We start from the raw sequence: 20,501 nt of genomic DNA, 5'->3' as shown, positions 1-20,501 counted from the left end.
AGTTTTAGTTTAGTTTTAGTTTTGTCGTCTCTTTTCTCTTCTTCTCTGTCGTCGTATTCAAATAAATCCCAGACAGGACTCTGCTGCTTTCTCCCAACTTTAGTCTGCATGTTTCCAGGTAGAGTGGGGACCAGAAGACGACTGGAAACCACAAGTGAACACAAGTGATGGACCCTTAAATATCATATGGTGCCAGCTGCTAAAATTTCTTGAGGGAAATAAATCTATTTTATATCAGTCCGACACTGACAAAGACAAAAACGAAGGGAATTTTATCCATAATTTTTATCCGTTTTAGTTAGTTTTGTAAATGCACAATACAGTTTCAGTTAGTTATCATTTTTTTCTTTTAATTCTAGTTTTTATTTATTTCAGTTAACGAAAATGTTTTTACAATTCTAGTTTTCGTCATTTCGTTAGTTTTTGTTAATGATAATAACCTTGGTATACACATGGGCTCTGCCTTTGAGGGCTGGAAGAGGCTAAAACAGCTTCATCTGGAGCTGAAAAGAGATGAGATGGAGGTGGGGTTTCTACTGGACAGGTCCTTTCACTTTGTCTAATCATAGAACACAACATTACAGGTGACAACACAACATCCACATGCGAACAGTTACTATAGTTCTATAATGTTAGGTTATTTGTGCTATGAAGGTTAGCGTTAGCTTCACCGTTAGTGTCAACAAACCAAGTGTGTAGCATTAGCAACGGCTTTAGCTTTAGCTTTAGGGACAGGTTTTGTACAAACGTGTTCTCTGATCTTCCTGAAAGTCAAGAAGCACAAACACCTTTGAGGAATGACTGTCACCGAAACCAACACCTAGAAAGAGTTAAAACAACAGAGTCAGTCCTACAACCACATTCCACCAGTTTAACAAAACAAGGCCAACACAGGTTCACCTGCTGAGTCACATGACCAGCCTCACCTGCAGAGGAGCTGCACAGAAGTGCACGTAACCACTGAAGGAATGAGAACTGAGTGGCCTTCTGACCCCCCCACCCCCCACCACACAGAACAGCTTTAATTAAGTCTGTTTGTTCAGCTGAAACATTCCGAACATTTTCAGAGTTTTGGACTGTTTTCAGCATCAGATAAACTGAACCTGAGATAATGACGAGCTCAAACCTCCGATTCAACTCAACTGTTAAACTGTCAAACCCAGAGTTCAAACAGAGGAAAGGACGGTAAATCACACCAGAAAAACGACAGCCTGATGCAAGCCTACGTGAGTCTGAACACAGCAGAGGAAAGAACATTTACACTTATACCACAACTGATGGAGCCTAAAACCAGCTAATTAACAGTTATTATTCATTTACAGTTTAATGTTGGCTATCTGAGGTTTTAACCCTTTCATGTATGAATTTTCCTGAGTGTTTTTATTCCTCTTTAGGCATGAAAAAAAAACAAAAAAACAAACAAAAAAAACAGTGTGACTTTTTCTAATGGCGTTGCAAAAATGTCCACTCAGCTGGACAGCATGCATTTAATTTTTGAAGCAAAGAAACATGTATTTATTTAATGATCTACTGCGTGAAAACTATGAATTACATTTTTTAAATGCTGCTAATCTGTTTTATCAAATTTTAACATACTTTAATATTAGTTATTAATCACTTTCTGGAGATAATATGCAAAAAAATTGTTTAAGTTAATTACAGTCTAATAACAATAACAAGCAACTGATTTACACTCAAACATGTTAGTGCAGATCAGGTTTATAAAGAACTGCAAAGTTACAGTATTGGTATAAATTGCAGTGTATGGGATGATACATATGGCATCCACTGTGTTGGCTGATATGGAACTAAAACAATAAAATCCATGAATATACAAGAGAACAGCTGGAGAATAGCTGCCCACTGTACTGACCACTGTGCATGAAAGGGTTAAATTTGTGTAAAAACACAACAACAAGATGCACTGAAATAAAACAGAGGGGAAAAGTCTGATTTTTCAAATAAAATTACCTCAGTCACATTTTATAAATGATTTATAGGATGTGACTACAATAAACTATAAAGACAAAAAAATACTCAAACAGAATTCTGATGAAAAACTATCACGATCAGTATTTATCACCCTGACCTTTTTTTTTTTCATTCAGTTTTGTACATTTTCATTTCAGCTTTTAAAGCTTCTTTGACTCTTAATATAGATGGATATAAATAAAAACCAAGGACCTTCATGTGGTAGAAAACTTTAGATTTTAGGTTTGTGTATGAGTATAAACCTCTGTCAGGATTCAGTACATTTAACATCAACATACACTTGTAATCCATGGAGACAATATCCTGGTTAAGGGGATTTTTAGACAGAGCAACTTGGTCAGAGATGGAAAAGGTGTCGATCTGCCTCCAGCGGTCATGAAGACATGAACATGCTCACACTGTAAAAAAAATCTGTAATTTAACAGAATTTTTACCATTCATTTGACAGATTTTTCCTGTATTTTTAAGATACAGGAAAATAATCAATGAAATTACAAAAATAGACTGTGATTTTACATGTCAAATGTAAAATAACATGAAAAAACTGTAACTGAATAACCATAAAATTTAATTTTTTTTAAAAAAATGTTCTTTTTCCATAGAAAAATACAGTTAAAATACATTTGCAAATGTATCATAATTTCACAAATATTTATTTTCCATTCATGAGACAAAACTGTATCTTGAAAATGAAGGAAAAATCTATAAAATAAACAGTGAAAATTCTGTTAAATTACAGTTGTTTTTTTTTTACAGTGCATTTGTCATTAAGTGTGTATCTAACGGTCTCTAAGTGAAGGGTATCCATCATTGTTGGTGTCTCTTTTGACCATCATCCTCCACCTCTGGACTCTATATGATGACTGGGGGGGGGGTGTTTCACCTGTTGTGTGTTTGTGGTGTTTGTCGACCTCGGTGGGCCGGAGTTTCCGTAGTGATTTTCCACTGTTCAAGCTCAAGCTCCTCCTCACACAAAGAAAACCCTGGTGCTTTACTTATGAATGACTGCACTCCTCCCACCATTATATAAGAGCTCATTCTCTCAATAAACGCTGTCTGTACGGGGGGGGGGGGGGGGGGGGCAGGAGGACAAGGACACACAGTTCCTCCTCAAGACATTCACTGAAAGATGCCACCCAATCCAGATTAAAGCACCGACCTGGCTCTGGATTCAACACGGAATATGTGGAACACACACACACACACACACACACACACAGTAACACAAAGGCTCGACGTGAGCAGCACGTGAGTGACAGCTGCTGCGTGACGCCACGAAGATGCACAAAGAGAAGGAGAAACACACACAGACACACAATAAAACATGAACACAAAGCACAGGCAGAAGCTACAGAGGCGTTCACTGACACCATCCACAACCAGACCTGCAGAAGGACAGAACAAACTGTTCACAGCAGGTTCAGTAGATCACAGGGATTCAGGTTTTACCCTAAAAACCTCTAAAAAAACAAACAAACATGAAAACTACACCCAATTTGTATTTTTGCCTCATTAACTGGTATTTTTGTCTTTTCATTTGTTTTTATTTGAAGATGATGGGGCTTCAGAACAGTTCATTCATAATTAGGATATAAAGAGAACCAGAACGTAAACGTCAGCCAAAGGGTCATGTAGTGACACTGAACTGAGGGGGCTGACAGGTTTGTGTTTTCACTGGACTCAGAGGAAACTCCAGTCCTTCCTCTGTATCTGGTAAATGTTTGCTCTAGTTTCAGACATGTAGGGGTTATATACTTGATCGACTGCGTCAGTTATGGCTGACTGAATTTTATCAGGGGCGATTTTTCAAAGACTGCAGTGGAAGCTCAGCTTCCCCTAAAATTAAATGTTCAAATCTGTTCATTTGTTTTCATTTCATTGACTCCAAATGTGTTGGAACACGTTCATCTCTCAGACCAGTTGGTTCAGAATCAGTTTGATCCCAGATCAGTGGACTGGATGTTGTTCACTTCTCCTCCATTCCCGTGTCTGTGTTTTCTCCTCCATCTCTGCTCAGTGCATTTGTCCGTAGACGCTCAGCGTCCATGCACTTCAATGGGACTGAGTGGAACTGCTGGAAACTGACTCTAAACTGGACGCTAATTGGATAAATGCCACGATGTTGTCCCGCCCCCGGACGCTCGGCGTCTCTGGGGGTGAATGGAGCTGTGGGCGGAGCTCGGCCGAGCCGGATGCTGAGCTTCCACGTGCTGATTGGAGGATCGGTCGAAAGACTGAATCCCATTTGATTGACAGCTGTTTTCAGATCTGCTCCTTCACTGACACAGTTCAGTTTAATACCGTCACACATTCTGCTGTGAAATCAGACACAAACCACTGCCAAACTACTTGTTCATTTCTTGCACTGGAAATAAAACACACTCATTGTACTTCCTTGTTTCAATTTAACATAATTTCAACGTTTTGTTTCAGTTCCATAATTTAATCATTTCTTGTTCGAGTTTAAAATCGTTTTGTAGATAGTTAAATCAATCATACTGTTGGTTAGGTCGGAGTGAACTAACTATCCAGTCCCTGTAAAAGACGCCTACTTGGTACGATAAGGTCACTGATCATTTTCTTAAAAGGAACGAAGGGACGAATTTATGTTTAAATAAGTTGATAATTTTTTTGATGTAAGAGGACAATGAGCTTCCCCTGTCTGAAAGACGAGCAGCTGCCACTGGATTTTACTGCTCCACTTCATGTCCTCAGGTTCATGGTTCTATTCCAGGGGTGTCAAACATACGGCCTGTGGGCCAACCCCCCCCACCCCCAGGGCTCAGTCCAGCCCACAGGATGAATTTGTACTCATCAGAAATGTTACACTCTGTATTTTTCAGTTCCAGATGCCTGTTATTAAATATTTTCTGAATTTTTCTACTGCAATTTAACTTTTTTGCAATAAAACAGAGGAAAATTTGGAGTTTTTATGATTTCTAAGTTATTCTACTATTATTTGACTGATCCAGCCCAGCTGAGATCACATTTGGGCTGAATGTAGAACCTAAACTGTAGTGACTTAGACAGCCCTGCTCTGTTCAGTTGTAGGCTTTGACTTGGAGGAGGAAGTTGTGGGTTTCATTCTGTTTCCTGCAGCTTTAAGGAGGACTCCAGCACTGGTTGATCGCTGTCAGTCTTTCATCTTCCAGTGGATGAACACAGACTCAATCCTGTGACGTTCAACATGTTGAAGTGTGAGTGGGGATATAACGATTACTGGTATAACAATAAACCAACAGTTAGTATTACCGTTTAAATTCTAATTATCATGATAACCGTGTTTGATTACCGCGCTTTTCCGGAGAAAACACCTATGTAAAGATCTGCTTTTATGTCAAATATTTGAATATAGTTTTAATTTATTACAATTTTAAGTTCTATACCTAATATTTGGAACCAGTATTCACTTTTAAAGTCTTTGAAAAGGTTTGTTAAGCATCTTTGTGTTATTTATGCCATAAATGATAGACATTTTTCAAATTGGATTTTATATATTTTTTGTGGTTTTTCTCCTTTTGCATTGATATAGTTCAGGGGTGTCAAACCCTGGTCCTCGAGGGCCGGTATCTGGCATGTTTTAGATATTTCCCCCTTCCATCACATCATTATCAGGTTTCTGCAGAGCATGATGATGAGCTGATCATTAACTGAACCAGGTGTGCTGAAAGAGGGAAATATCTAAAACATGCCAGATACTGGCCCTCAAGGACCTGAGTTTGACACCCCTGATATAGTAGGTTAAAGTGAAAAAATAAGTTGATATAAATGAAGTTGTGCTGAAAAAAAAAAAAAAGATCCCAAACATGGGTATAGTAAACATTTATTTATATAGTATATAAAGGCAAAATCAAAAGGACTGAAAAACAGACAAAATAGGCTCAGACCACTAAGGGTTTATGTTTGAACGTGTCTGCAACAGGAGGCACATTGTGCCAATTATTCTATCTTTTTTTTTTTTCAAAATACAACTTGGTTAAATTATTTCAGTGTGTGTATCAGTACTTTTTGAACATTTTGAGCACAATTTCAACAATACTGCGATAATAATGAAACCCGGGATAATTTTGGTCACAGTAACCGTGATATGAAATTTTCATATGGTTACATCTCTAAGTGTGAGTAGTATGTTTGTCACTGAATCATGTTTCGGCCACAGATTCTCTCCATAGCTGCAGCCTCTGAATCATCCTGAAGGGGGCGTGTTTGCTCTGCTCTGCTCATCACATTCAGAGCCATTGACACCCCCCCCCACCCCACCCTCGGCAGCGGAGGAGCCCCTGCCGCTGCCTGCTCACTATTCCAGGGTCTAAAAAAAGCAGCAGGAGTAAAAATAGCAGCGGCTCCTGCACTGCCTCGTCTGGGAGCTGCCTGCTGCCGCTGCAGCACCTGAATACCAACGAGGTCCACAACAGCATCAGCATCAGCATGAGCGACTGCTGCTGATGCTGATGCTGCTGCTGCATCCTCATCTTCCTCATCACAACACAAGCAACGGTACAGCCTAAAACCAGACCCAACCTAAAGAAAACCCTGAACAAAAAAAAAGGAAGCAGCTGATGAGTTGAGGCTCCATTTCCAGCCTGTGCACGCTTTCACCTGCACATGTTCACCACTAGAGGTCCTTTCAGGTTCTTTGGACTCATGTGCAGCAGAACCGAGCTCGAAAAGCCCAAACCCCTTATTAAGATTCTCGGTGAGGAGAGACTGCGGTCCTTGTTTGCCCCGCTCCCGTTACGTACTCTTATGTAATCTGTCGCACCCCCAACTTGCCTGTCAACGAGCTGCCCCTCCCATCAATGAACCAGAGAAGAAGAAGCAGCAGCAGGGGGGTGGGGGTTTGCAGCAGAAGATCCAAAGACAGACACACAACCCATCATCCAAACACATACACACAGGCTTTTAATAGCAGGGGAGGAAAGTCACATGGGGAATATAAAAGTCTACGAAAATAAAGCTGGATCAGGAGGGGGGAGGGGGGAGGGAGGGGGGGCCTGTACCTCAGAGCTGCCCAAGATAGAAACAGCAGCAGCTATATTTGGCACAAAACTAAAATAGTCCTGCAGTTACATGCTCTGTACAAAAAAAAAAAAAAAAAAAAAAAAAAACTCGATAGTTTCCCTCAGACAAGGTGATTTCTGACGCCAGAAACTAACTTTACTACAAGAGTGAGGACAGACTGTGCCAACGAGGTTTATTCAGCTGAAAGACCAGCAACACAAACGCACAATCATCCACTGCAGCACAACATCCTGAACTGGAGGGAGGCACGAAACATGGAAGAGAGAAAAATGACAACACACAACAACACAATGCAACAAAAACCAAAAGGACAACAAGTGTTCACAGAACGCAAACCTGCACCAAGCCCCCCGAAAGGTGTGCATGTGTGGATCGACTATTTCTGTTTAAGTTCAACAGTTTCCAGGTTGTTCCATACAGCAGAAACAGTTGAAGCTTGGTACCAGTCATGTGTCTGTCAAAATATATAAAATTCACATCAATATTTGTTGAGTTCTAATTTTAAATGTGTGGTAAACGGGATTTTCAGTGTTAAATGTAACTGTCCACAGAGTCCACATTCCACAGTGGATGTGGACAATTTTTTGCCAGATACAAGATATTGTTCTAAGCTACAGGTGGATCCAATTGGAGGCTAATTGGAGTCGTTTTGAATTTTTTATGAATTTTCGAAAATTGCTCAATGATGAGAGATAGGAAAATGTGAGATGTTGTGACCTTGCTGTGACCTTGAACTTTGTCCTACTGGGACCAAAATTTAACGGGTTCATCCCAGGGCCTAGGCCTATCTGTGGGGAAGATTTGGGAAAGATGGGTGGAAGAGTTTTCCTGTAAAGTTAATAACAAACAAAAAAAACAAACACACAAAGCAAAGTGATCACAATACCTCCTGGCGGAGTTATAAATATGGAAGAAAAATATTATGCAACAAGATACAAATGACACGACGAAAAACTCAAGACCAAAAGGATGCCGAAACAAGACAAAAACGAGGCTTACCAACAGCGTGGGTATGTCCCTGAAATCCCCCCAATATATATAAAATCTATCCATCTATCCAGCCTCCATGTGGATGACTTATAATACTCATAGAAGCTGAAATCCATAGGTTTCTTTCACTAGGGGTCCACTATGTTGGTTATCAAGGAGAAGAAATCCAACCAAATCTGTTCGAGTTATCGCCAAAACACCAAGGAGATCCAGCAGCGGTCAGAGTAAAACCATTATATCCCTGAAACTTGATTTCTCAGGGAACTAGATGAAAAATGGTGCAAAGGAATACAACAAATAATGCAATAAGACAAAAACCATGCAGAAGATGCAAATGATCCAAGATGAGAACCACAAGAGACCGAAATGACACAAAAACTGTGCAAACATACAACCAGGAAAATAAAAAGATCCAAACCAGTGCAACAAGACGCAAATAAAACAACATGTATGAACAATGTAACAAGGTGACGGTTTGTTTGAGTTCTGTTTCTGACGATGTTGATTTTTAATATTTCAAATGGTTTAATCATTCTCACATTAGATTAGTGACATTAAACTTTTACGATCTGGAGGCGTTGAGTTCCCAGACACACCTGAGAAGTTTCTAACAATAAAAGTTCAGCTTCTCAGGTGAGAGAAGTGGTTTCAGGTAATGACTTCATACATTCCTCTGCTCTGCTTAGCCCAGAAAATGAGACGTCAAGCCTCCAAAAAAACACGCGAGCGCACGTCTGCCGACAGAACCGACCGCCTCTGTGACACGTCGGAGGGCCGACCTGAGGGAAATATGCCGGCGGTCTAGATCTGAGCGTGTGCGTCACTGAACCTGATCAGCTCTGAGCAGACCATCAATGTAATGAAGATGTGGACGATCAGGCCCGCGGCTGAAGATCCAGTTCAACGAAAAGTCTTTTCACATGAGACTAGTCCAACCTGAGGAACTCTGAACGTCTGGGTTTCATCAGCACAGGATACTCAGTCTGTGTTCTACTCAGATCTGCTGACATTATGCTGCGTTCCAGGCTGGTTTTGAGCCCGCAAGTCATGACTTCAAATCACGACTCACGACTTTGTAACGTTCCAGGCAAGTCACGCCAAACTGCCTGAGTGCAAGGAATTGTGGGAGCTAGATGTAAACAAACCAGCATGGTGGACTGTACTTTATGCTTCTTGACAATCATTTCTATCGCAAAAAGTGTTTGCTCTTTGCTTATTTGAGGGAAACAGTGGAGTAAAAATGTTGCATAAGGCAAGAGAAGCTGTTCTACATTTTATGTTATCTGTATATTTGGATTCGTATTTGGTCTTAATTTAGTCTTGCACTCAATGGACTGAAAACTAGCTAACGCTAGAGTAGCTGCTGATTATGCAGAACATTTGCAGATAAATGTCAGAGCAATACCTTGTTTTAATAAATAATCTGCATAAACACCACATCCATGGGGGCTGGCATTACTATATGACGTCAGAACTCGGAACTGGGAGAACATGGATCTAGTACGAGTTCACGTGTGGGAGGTCACAGGTTTGACTGAACATTCCAGTGCATTTTCACTGGTAGAAGGATGGAAAAACACCAGTTATGGGTGGACTGGAACACAGCATTAGTTCCTGGTTCTGATGCCAAAGGTAGACTGGTCACCAGGGCCGTCTTAACCCATGGGCCTGATGGGCCCCAGGGGCATAGGGGCCCCATGCTAATCTGTGCATGTTAACCCTTCAACGCCCCTTGTATTATATATGATACACACCCATCAAAGGCATAAAGGCAAATAATGATTTCACTAATTGCTAATTTAAGTTCTTTTCAGCTTTTTTTTGTATTTTGTACAAAAAAACAAAACAAAAAAAAAACATTTTTTTTTTAATATTACAGATTTTTTATTTTGTACTAGAATTTGTACAGAGAAATAATTTCCGACAATTTGAAATCTGTATTCCTGAATGTTGAAATGTTACTGAGTGTTCACGTGCATGATGGTGTCCAACTGTACAGGAGAATATTCTTATCAAGACTTAAACTTATTAAGTTATTAAAGGTTATGTGCAATAGTGTTAAAGGGACATGTATAGTGCAATTATGTGTGATGAAGACAGGGATATAGTAATGGTGTCAGAGGGTTATATGTAGTGGAATCTTATGTAACAGTGACAGGGGTATGTGCAGAAGTGATATGTAGAATAGCAACAAAGGGATATTTACAATATAACCATGTGCAAACCTTCATCAGTTCATGCTTGGTGTCTGCCTTGGCCACTCCGTTTCTGTCTGTGTGCACTATGTGTTGCTTGTTTTTCTTTTTGTATGTCTTAGTTCAGTTATGGTATTATGTTGTCTGTAGGGTTTTTTTTGTTGTTTGTTTTTTCTTTTTTTTTTTTTAACCTGCCAATGGGACTTGAGATGGAAATTAGCTGTACGGCTATAACCTCTTGTATTTACATGTAAATGTTAATTAATACAAACTGTCCCATTTTTAAAAAGAAAATGATTAATTTTTTTTGTTTGTTTAAATTATAAAAAATCCTCTTCGTAGCCCAAAGGGGCAGCATGGTTTGAACTGGCTTTCACTTATGTTCATGGAAAATGACATCCTGAAGACCATTGACTTCAAGCCAGTAATAATCCCTGTGAGTAGTTGTGGTAGGGGCCCCAGCACACTGCTCTGCCCGGGGGCCCATAGTACGGTTAAGACAGCCCTGCTCTCTACTTGAATTTTTAGAAATTTAAAAACATTTCCTCCAGTAGCTCTCATCACATCATCCATCTGATCGTCTGTCCAGATGCCCCTGTAGGATTTCAGTTTACTCTTTTAGTGAATATCCATGTTGTACAGTGTCATGTGCCTCCTTAAGTTCTACCAAAACACTTTCAAACTTCCGTTCGTGGTCACCAGTTCAGTCTCCGTCATCCATAACCAGGAAAGGGACTGATGAAGTGGACGGTGGAAATGAAAAGTGTTGCAAATCCTATAATTATCGCAAGATGCCGATTGCTGAAATACGGGGGCGATAAGGCAGTGGACTTTTCACTTAAATTACAGACATGGTTGATTGACATGAAGACGCAGACCACCTCCATGTTTTTTACAGATGATCATAGGTCCACCAGTATGGGGTAAGGAGGATGTCAAAAGATTCTTGTGCATATTAGCCTATGGTTGTGCAAAAATAAATATGTGTAAACTCTGGAATGAGTTCAGTCGTACATAAAATGTATTGTGTATTTTATCAGAATACAAAGGAATACGTTTTGACATCAAGAATTACAAACACGAAATGCAACTTTACGACGGTCAGTCTGTGAACCCATGGATCCTCTGCTCCAGAAATAATATCTGTGAAGTGGGGATGGATTTTTGACAGTAGAGTCACGTTGGCGAATTCGTATTCGTGATGAAGAAAGAACAATTGTAAGTTGCATTTCATGTTTGTAATTCTCGATGTCACAACGTATTCATTCATATTCTGATAAAATACACACAATACATTTAATGCACGACTGAACTCATTCCAGAGTTTACATATATTGATTTTTTTGCACAACTATAGACTAATATGCACACATATCTGTCTTATACACACAAACCTAACCCCTACACCAGGTAAATCTAGTCCTGTGAGAATAGGGTGTAAAGCTGAAATCGGATTTATTTACATGTTTTTTTTCTAAATGGCCTCAAAAAAAGGTAAAAATGTACAAATAAAACACCAGCTACTGCTGATGGTCCAATATCTAACTGAATCTAATTTGAGGCTGAGAGCTAACACATGAAGCATAAGCTTTTCTCCCAAACCGAACCCGTTTTCTTTCTGACTCAAATGTAAAAAAGCAGTAAAATGAGTTGAAGGTGAATTCTAAATGGACTGAATGAGCAGTGAGACAGAGGAGCTCAGGCTTGGATGTGAAACACTGAGGGAGGAGGCGCTGAAAACAGGAGATGCACCGCATTTTCACTACTCGCTCTCCCTCTCTTTTTTTTTTTTTTTTTTTTTACCCAGCATCCCCCGCTGTGGCACGTGTCGCAGAGCGTGTTCATCACATGAACGTGTTCTCTCCCTCCGCCCACACACAGACCCAGCTCCAACCTAAACTTCATTCACATACATGTGTTTTACCATGAATGAGCTCACCATCTATTCATAAGAACGGATCCGTCTCGTGTCTTAAACCGAGCTTCGACTCAAACATCTTATTCCAGGCGTTGTTTCTAACTCAGTGCAGCTCCGTCTCTGTCAACAGAAGAATGGCTGCCTCAGTCTTATGTAACGCCTCCATTTTCTCAATAAACTCTAATGTCAAAGGGAAGCAGAGCCCCCCCCCACCCCCAAAATCCTCCCTTTGGTCTAATTTACTCCCCTGTAATGGAGTTGAACACAGGCATCGAACAGACACGGCTCCTTATATAAAGAGGAGGACGAGGAGATGCTGGACTTGAAAACTCAACACATGAGCTGAAAAAACAGGAGCTGCTTTAAAATAAACAGCTACAGTTGTCTGATGAGGAGGTAGAATTATCTGCACTGGGAAAAGTTGGATTAGACATCAATGCATCTCTAATTTTAGTGACTCTGAAATGATGATTTAAGGGATTTTGTGCTTTTTTTTTTGCAGTGAAACCACATAATGAGGTGGAAATTATAACAACATGCCTCATGCAATTGCACTTTTCCTCAATAATAGGCGTCCCCCCCTCCTACTGAGGACTCGGCACAAGTAAAAGGAACATAAATAAGATGAAAATGAGTTCAAATGTCTGGTGACTTGGCTTAAGAGTGTGGTTTAGACCAGCTCTGCATGTAAAGTGTGAAGTGAGACTGCTTCGGTTGTGATGTGGTGCTATGTCAATAAAATTTGATTGACTTTTTAAAGACTGACATGTGATTTGGAAAATGAAGGAATGTTGTCATATGTTTGACAATTAACCCTTTCATGCATAGTGGTCACTACAGTGGACAGTTATTCAAAACTGGTATATGTATATTTATGGGTTTTGTTGTTTTAGTTCCATATCAGCCAACACAGTAGACACTTATGCACCATCCCATACACTGACATTCATATCATTACTGTAACTTTGCCGTTCTTGATAAACCTGATCTGCACTAACATGTTTAAGTGTAAATCAGTTGTTAATTGTTAGACTTTCTTTTTTGTGCATACGATCTCCATGAACGGAGTAATAACTAGCATTAGAATATGTTAAAATGTGAGAAAACATCAGATTAGCAGCATTAAAAAAGTTTTTATTTCATTGTTTTCATATCACTTTCTGATACTGGGATTTAAACACATTTCTTTACTTCAAAAATTTAATGCATGGACATTTTTGTAACTCCATGACAAAAACAAAAACAAAAACCTCAATCGCATTGTTTTTTTCATGCCTAAGGAGGAATAAAAACACTCAAGAAAAAAAAATCTTGACTACGGTTTTCATAATTCATGCATGAAAGGATTAAGTAATAAAATAAATAAATAATTTAAAAAATTATAATTTGACAGTAGCAGTGAAAAAAATGTAATGAGATGAAAAGGAATTTAGAAAAAAAAAAAAATTACATTAAACCATGTTTTATGTAACTGTGGTATTATTATCAGTAAATCTGTCAGTAAATTTTATTCAGTTCCATTTTTGCTTAAAAAAGCCTCCAATAGCAACAGCTTTATGATTTTTGTCAGTGAAAATGACCAAATCCACTACAAATATAATTCATTACAATCTGTCAGAATAGTCATAATTATAAATAAATAAATAAATAAATAAATAAAATCCGGTCTGAAAATGTCATAACTTCAGATTAAATACTGATAATCTACTGATTGGTGGCTGTTTAACGGTTAATAATTCTTCTGATTAAAGCACCATGAACCAGAGGCGGAGATATCCTCTCCATGTGTAAAAACAGAAAACTGGGGAGGGGGATTCAGAGGAGCAGGGGAAGCCTTTGACTCATCCTGCAGTTCCCCTCATTCACCAGCAGGGGTCTCACTCACTGTGGGAAACACCAGCATCCTCCTCTGACACAGAAACCTCAGCTCTGAACTGACACCAGACCCACTGGTCCTCCTCAAACCAGTCTCACCAGGAAATGCCAACAGTGTCGCAACAGCCCGAGAAAAGCACGGTGATGAAAGCGCCAGTGCTTTTCTAGAAAGCAAATCAGCCCCAGAGTCAAGAAACTACACCTTTTCCCTGGGTGTTCCATCTGAAAGGACAGGATTAACCCATAAAGACCCAGTGCTGCTTTTGTGGCAATTCTAAAATGACTTTTTTCTCTATTTCTAACCTTTCTCAAATGATTTATCACCGTTTTCTCTAATATTACCCTGTGCACTGTAAGACCAGATAAGTTGAGTTTACTTATAAAATCTGAGGTAACTCCTTGCCTTAAAAACATTAAGTAATGAGTAATGAAAACTTGAGTGTATTAAACTGAAATGCTTAATTTGAATGGAATTGCTGTTTTAAGTCCAACACACTAAATGTCATGGTAATTGAACTTAAAATTTGTTGCAATGTCAATTGCTTTGTATAATCATTAACTTAATATCATCAGTTCATTGGACTCAATTCCAAATTGATTTAAATTAAAATCTTTTGTAATATAAATTGTTTTGTATAATTATTCAACTTCATATCCTGCAGCATGGATGGAAGATTGGCAGGAAGTTAACTCAATGGAATTTGCCAGAACAGGAAGTACATCAAATTTGACAAGGCATAATGATTTCTATTACTCAAGAACAATTAGCGATGAACAGGAATGCCATTGTTCTTCCTATGGCACATTTTCAACAACATGCCCAGTACCCACAATGCATCCATCCATCCATTCATCCACTATCCTCCGCTTATCCGGGGCGGGGTCGCGGGGGTAACAGTCTAAGCAGGGATGCCCAGACTTCCCTCTCCCCAGACTCCTCCTCCAGCTCTTCCGGGGAGACCCCGAGGCGTTCCCAGGCCAGCCCAGAGACGTAGTCTCTCCAATGTGTCCTGGGTCTTCCCCGAGGTCTCCTCCCGGTGGGACATGCCTGGAACACCTCCCCAGGGAGGCGTCCAGGAGGCATCTGAAACAAATGCCCGAGCCACCTCAGCTGGCCCCTCTGGATGTGGAGGAGCAGCGGCTCTACTCTGAGTTCCTCCCTGGTGACTGAGCTCCTCCCCCTATCCCTAAGGGTGTGCCCAGCCACCCTGCGGAGGAAACTCATTTGGACCACTTGTATCCAGGATCTTGTCCTTTCGGTCATGACCATAGGTGAGGGTAGGAACGTAGATTGACCGGTAAATCCAGAGCTTCTCCTCTCGGCTCAGCTCCTTCTTCACCACAACCGACCGGTACAGCGACTGCATCGCTGCAGACGCTGCACCGATCCGTCTGTCAATCTCACGCTCCATCCTTCCCTCACTCGTAAACAAGACCCCAAGATACTTGAACTCCTCCACTTGGGGCAAAGACTCCCCACCGACCCGGAGAGGGCAGACCACCTTTTTCCGGTCGAGAACCATGGTCTCGGATTTGGAGGTGCTGATCCTCATCCCATTTGCTTCACACTCGGCTGCAAACCGCCCCAGGGCACGCTGAAGGTCCAGGTTCGATGAGGCCAACAGGACAACGTCATCTGCAAAAAGCAGAGACGAAATCCTGTGGTCCCCAAATCGGACCCCACAATGCAATGCGGAGATAAAAAAGGTGTGGTCATGACTAAAACTTAGTGATTTAAATCCATTCAGCTGAAACTTTTTCATACTTTTGACTGTGTCTACAAATTAGAAGAATATACTGAACATTTTACAGTAATGGAATAAAACTTAAATCATTTTATTACATTGTAATTAAAACATTGAGTAAATACAAAGTCTGGGCTTACAGTGTGCATTTAGCATTTTTAAGAGAAAATCTGGTATTTTCCTGTATTTAATGTACCGATTATGTAGATGTTCATTAAAGCTCAGAGTAAATTTTAAAGTTATTATATCTGAAACAGAGAAAACTGAAGGAAAAGGTTATTTTTTTCTGAAATGTAAATCATTAACTGAACATAAACCCAGTGTGTCCATCCACTGTCACTGATCCAACTCCATGGGTTTACTGGTGAATCCATGTTGTAGAAGATGACAGCGTTTCCACGGAGCCTCTGAACATCCAAATATGGTCATATGTGATGACCATGAAAAGATTAAGAACTGTATTTTACACCAATTATTGACATGTATTGATAGGATTAATGGATCAACAGAAATTAAACAGTTTAGATCAGTAGATGGTTCTAGTAGCTGTTTGGGTCTTTATGGGTTAAATATAAACCAGGAGAAAATCAGAGTCAAACTCTGCAACAGAAGGAGGAAATGGATCTGGATCTGCCTGAAATAGATAAAAAGATTTTAAAAGAAATGACAAAACCAGCTTCTGAGTGAAATACTGGAAACCAGCTGGAGAAGGAAGAAAGCCGAGTGTGTCCAAAGGTCAGGTTACACCTCCAACTCCGAACCGACTGGAAAACAGACGGCTCAGATTTTAAATAAAAGGTGAGACACCTGCCTGAATGAACCGAAATATAAGACACACTGGGTTTATGTTCAGTTTATGACAGATTGGACTGAAAAAGACAATGTTTATGCAGTTTTTTTCTGTTTTGATATAATAACCTTTGACTTTACTCTGAGTTTTTATGAACAGCTACATGATCAGTGAATTAAATAGGAAAATAGAGGATTTCCACTGGAAAAAAATGCAAAATTCAGAGGATGATATTGTAATAAATGGTGATAAATAATTTAGGAAAGGTTAAATAGAGAGAAAAATTCATTTGGGAACCGACACAAAAGTCCCACTGAGTCCATCTGAGTTAAATGTCATGCTTTTATCATTATTGTATTTTCTTCTTTTTACACTGCAGTCACTTTTATCCTTCTCATTTTGAGTGAAACAGCCTCAAAAATCAGCGTCCATATTTTTATCAGAGCTGTTTTTTGTGTTTTGACGGTTCGGAAGAGTCTCATAAATCAGGATTTGTAGCTGTAATTTGAAGGAAATGCTTAAGCAACATGTGCGGATCATAGGAGTAGATTCATTCAAAGCTGAGGGTTTTGGGGTGAACGGATTCAGGACTCAACTAAAACCACTTCATTTTTTTAGACCAGGTCGGTGGTTTTGCTCAGACCTGTACCTGGGGGTCCTAGTGTTAGACATGACCACAAACTATTTACAGTAAATTAATGTACCTGTGAACCCTGTGACCCTCTGTGACCTGGGGGGGGTCAAAGGTCAAAGTCAGACCATTCAGGACCTACATGACCGTCCTCCTATTTGTCAAATCTGGAACCGATGGACCCACTCCAGGTCCAGATCCAGCGATGCCATGTGGACCCATGTCCTGTTCAATAGTGTCTGTGTTTAAATAACTGATCTGCATGTTTAATACATGTATGAAGGACATGAGTCTGACAGAGTATGGAACCAATATTATTATTAAAGTTAACAGTGCATTTACATATGACTCTAGAACAGGTGTGTCAACCTCATTTTAGTTCAGGGGCCAAATTCAGCCAAATTTAATCTGAAGTGGGCCAGACCAGTGAAATAATAATATAATTATATAGAAATAATGTCAAGTCCAAACTTTCCTTACATGATGAAAATGTTTACATCTACAAATTGTTCTTTAAAACAATGTGAACAACATGAACAACCCAACATTTCTGAGGAAAAATAAGTGCAATTTTAACAATGTTATGCCTCAGTTTATCATTTCCACATGTAAATTACAACTTATAGATCACAGTTGATCTACAAATACATAAAACATTTAATAACAGGCAGAATATGGGTAAAATTACACTTACTTCTCTTAAGACATTTCAGGTTTTTCCATATTTGTTCAGGATATTTACATTTTTTGTTAAATGATAGTTTGTTTTAGTGGAAATACAGGAAAATTACAGGGAAATGTATACATTTACAAAGAGAAAAAATTGGAGTTGTGAGTATTTATAGGTTATTATGATAGTATTTTACTGCTCCGACCCACTTGAGATTAAATTGGTCTGTATCTGGAACCTGAACTAAAATGATTAATATCTTCAGTGTAATTTTTGCATTTCATAAGTTCATCCCAGGGGCCAGACTGGACCCTTTGGGGGGCCGGATTTGGCCCCCGGGCCGCATGATTGACACCTCCGGTCTAGAACAACTATTATTATTAAAGTTAATAGTGCATTTACATATACGAGTCTGAACAAATATTAAAGTTAATAGTGCATTTATGAGTCCTTTTTAGGTTTCATTTTATATTGATTATATCTTTATACCTTTTTTTCTACTAGTGATACTGACATTTTGTAAACAGCTCCATAAAATAGAGTACCTATAGGCTAAAAAATGAGCCTATTTGAGAAATAATAGGAGAATCTTTAAAGTATGACCCTGGTGTTGACTGTGCTTTTGGATCTGACCCGTCGGTGCTCTCAGCAGGTTCCACGTGTTGTGGCAGAAGGAGGAGACGTGGAGTCGAACCATCTGACGCATGTACGAGCACTGGACCTGGTCCAACTTGAAGACCTGGTCTAACCTGTTAACACCTCACCCCCCCTGAACATTCACTTCCAGAGAGGACTGTGGCACAAACTGGTCCAACTGGTGCCACAGACAAGTTTCAGGGAGTGGCAACTTAAGCAACAGCAGATGGAAAAGTGAGCAATGAGCAAAAACTCTGGAGCATCAAACGGACTCAACTGAAGAGTATGACCCAGCAGGAGAGTCTGCAGGTGTCATGTCATCTGGACCAGCAGAAAACTAGGCAGGAAATCAAAGAAAACTAATACTGCAGACGGAAACTGAGTCAAACTAAGTTAAAACCACCTTCAAATACTTAACAGTGCAGTAGAAAACCTCTCAAATGCCAGATCAAACCTGAGGACTGGAGTCCACCTCACACTTCATCTGGTTTCCACAGATCACCTAAACCTCAAATCGGTGTTGTTTGGTTTTTCTGTGGTTAAAGCTGAGGCTCTGTGTCAATTCAAAACAATCCAAATAATGTATAAAGCAAAGAATATTCAAGAAATGTTTTGTGAAAGAGAGGGAGGCTATGATTTAAGAGGAATATTTGATTTAAAGATTCATAAAGTGGGCACGACATTAAAAAGTTTCTGTATTACCATCTGTGGAGGAAAACTGTGTGGAGATAAAACAAATATCAAACATAATTCAGTTTAAAAAAAGATCTAAAGAATTGATTGTTGAGAGGTCCAGTATTTGATAATGACACCGAGGTCTGTTTGTTTATGGATGATGTTGAACTGATAAATCTGCTGGAATTAGTGAAGAAAATGGTTGAATTGTTGAGTCTGTTTGTATGACTGCACTGACATGAACATTTTGTTGTGTATAATTCAGTTACTGCATTATGGATTTGTTGTGGTTCGATGCTAAAATTAGAAAAATAGAATTGTTTGATTCTTGTATTAAGTTAGTGATAAAGGTGTAAAAGCACTGAGGGGTTGGATTAAATGAGTTTAGACTCCTTCCTACTCCTTTTCGACCATGCAAAATTCAGACTTGTATGTGTTTGGAGATAGATTCTGTCCATTTAAATGTTTTGTTTTATTTCTTTGCATATTTGAATAAATAAAGAAAAAGAAAAAAGAAAGAAGACGTCAGGATTTCTCTACATTAAATCTTTATCCTTATTTGAACGTCTGACTGGGGGTGGAGGTGGTGGTGGTGGTGGGGGGGGGGGGCAGCTAGTTTCCATATGACCAATAGATGACGAGGCGATGAACACCAGCGCATGACTCATCGGCGTGCACCGGTATTCCTCCGCATATTCCAGCAGATTCACTAAAAATACGTGCATTAGTCATTAGTCATTCCTACAGACACATTACCTTTGCGTCATGCGTCTGTGCCGCGCGCAGCTTTAATGAAAGCTCCATTCAGAAAAAAACAGGACGATCTTTGACAAAGTGCGTCACATTCAACACCAACATCCACCTTTAACGGAAAACACACACAAAGGTGACCCAGTCGGACCGGAGTCAGAGGCTGGTCCCGGTCGGAACTAAGTGCGCAGTGGAGGCTCCAGACGCAGCGGTGCGTCCGCAACCGGCGCACACCGGGGAAGTGGGTCAAACCGGGGCCGGGTGACTCCGCAGAAACTAGACTCCCTGAAACCACCAGAGTCCACCTCAGTCCGGCTCCGATCTGCGCTCCACATAGAATTGGAGGTTTTGGTTTTTTTAAGAGTCAACCCTTTATGAGTGTAGACACAGACAGACAGACAGACAGAGGGTGGGCATGGACAAAAAGACACACATTTAAGAAAAAACCGCAGATTAGGAACGGAACTGCGCCGGACAAAGTGCGCAAAGGCTGAGTTTGGCGCTGCTGTGGATGTGGGTCACGCCTGAGCCTGGGTTTGTCCCACATCAGGCTGATGTGGTTCAGTAGACCGAGCAGACCAGCAGCTCAGCCACAGTAAAACAGGCGCTCTG

At 40.0% G+C, this 20,501-nt stretch overlaps 1 protein-coding gene across 1 annotated transcript in view; it reads right to left on the bottom strand.

Moving 5' to 3' along the window:
• hsd17b12a (hydroxysteroid (17-beta) dehydrogenase 12a) overlaps positions 1 to 20,501 on the bottom strand; it is a 57,824-nt gene that overhangs the window by 36,793 nt on the left and 530 nt on the right. The window lies entirely within an intron of this gene.

The sequence above is a fragment of the Sphaeramia orbicularis genome, chromosome 6 (assembly GCF_902148855.1).
Source record: "Sphaeramia orbicularis chromosome 6, fSphaOr1.1, whole genome shotgun sequence".
NCBI classification, from domain to species: domain Eukaryota; kingdom Metazoa; phylum Chordata; class Actinopteri; order Kurtiformes; family Apogonidae; genus Sphaeramia; species Sphaeramia orbicularis.
Note: the sequence above shows the minus strand (reverse complement) of the source record. Positions and strands in the feature narration are given on the sequence as shown.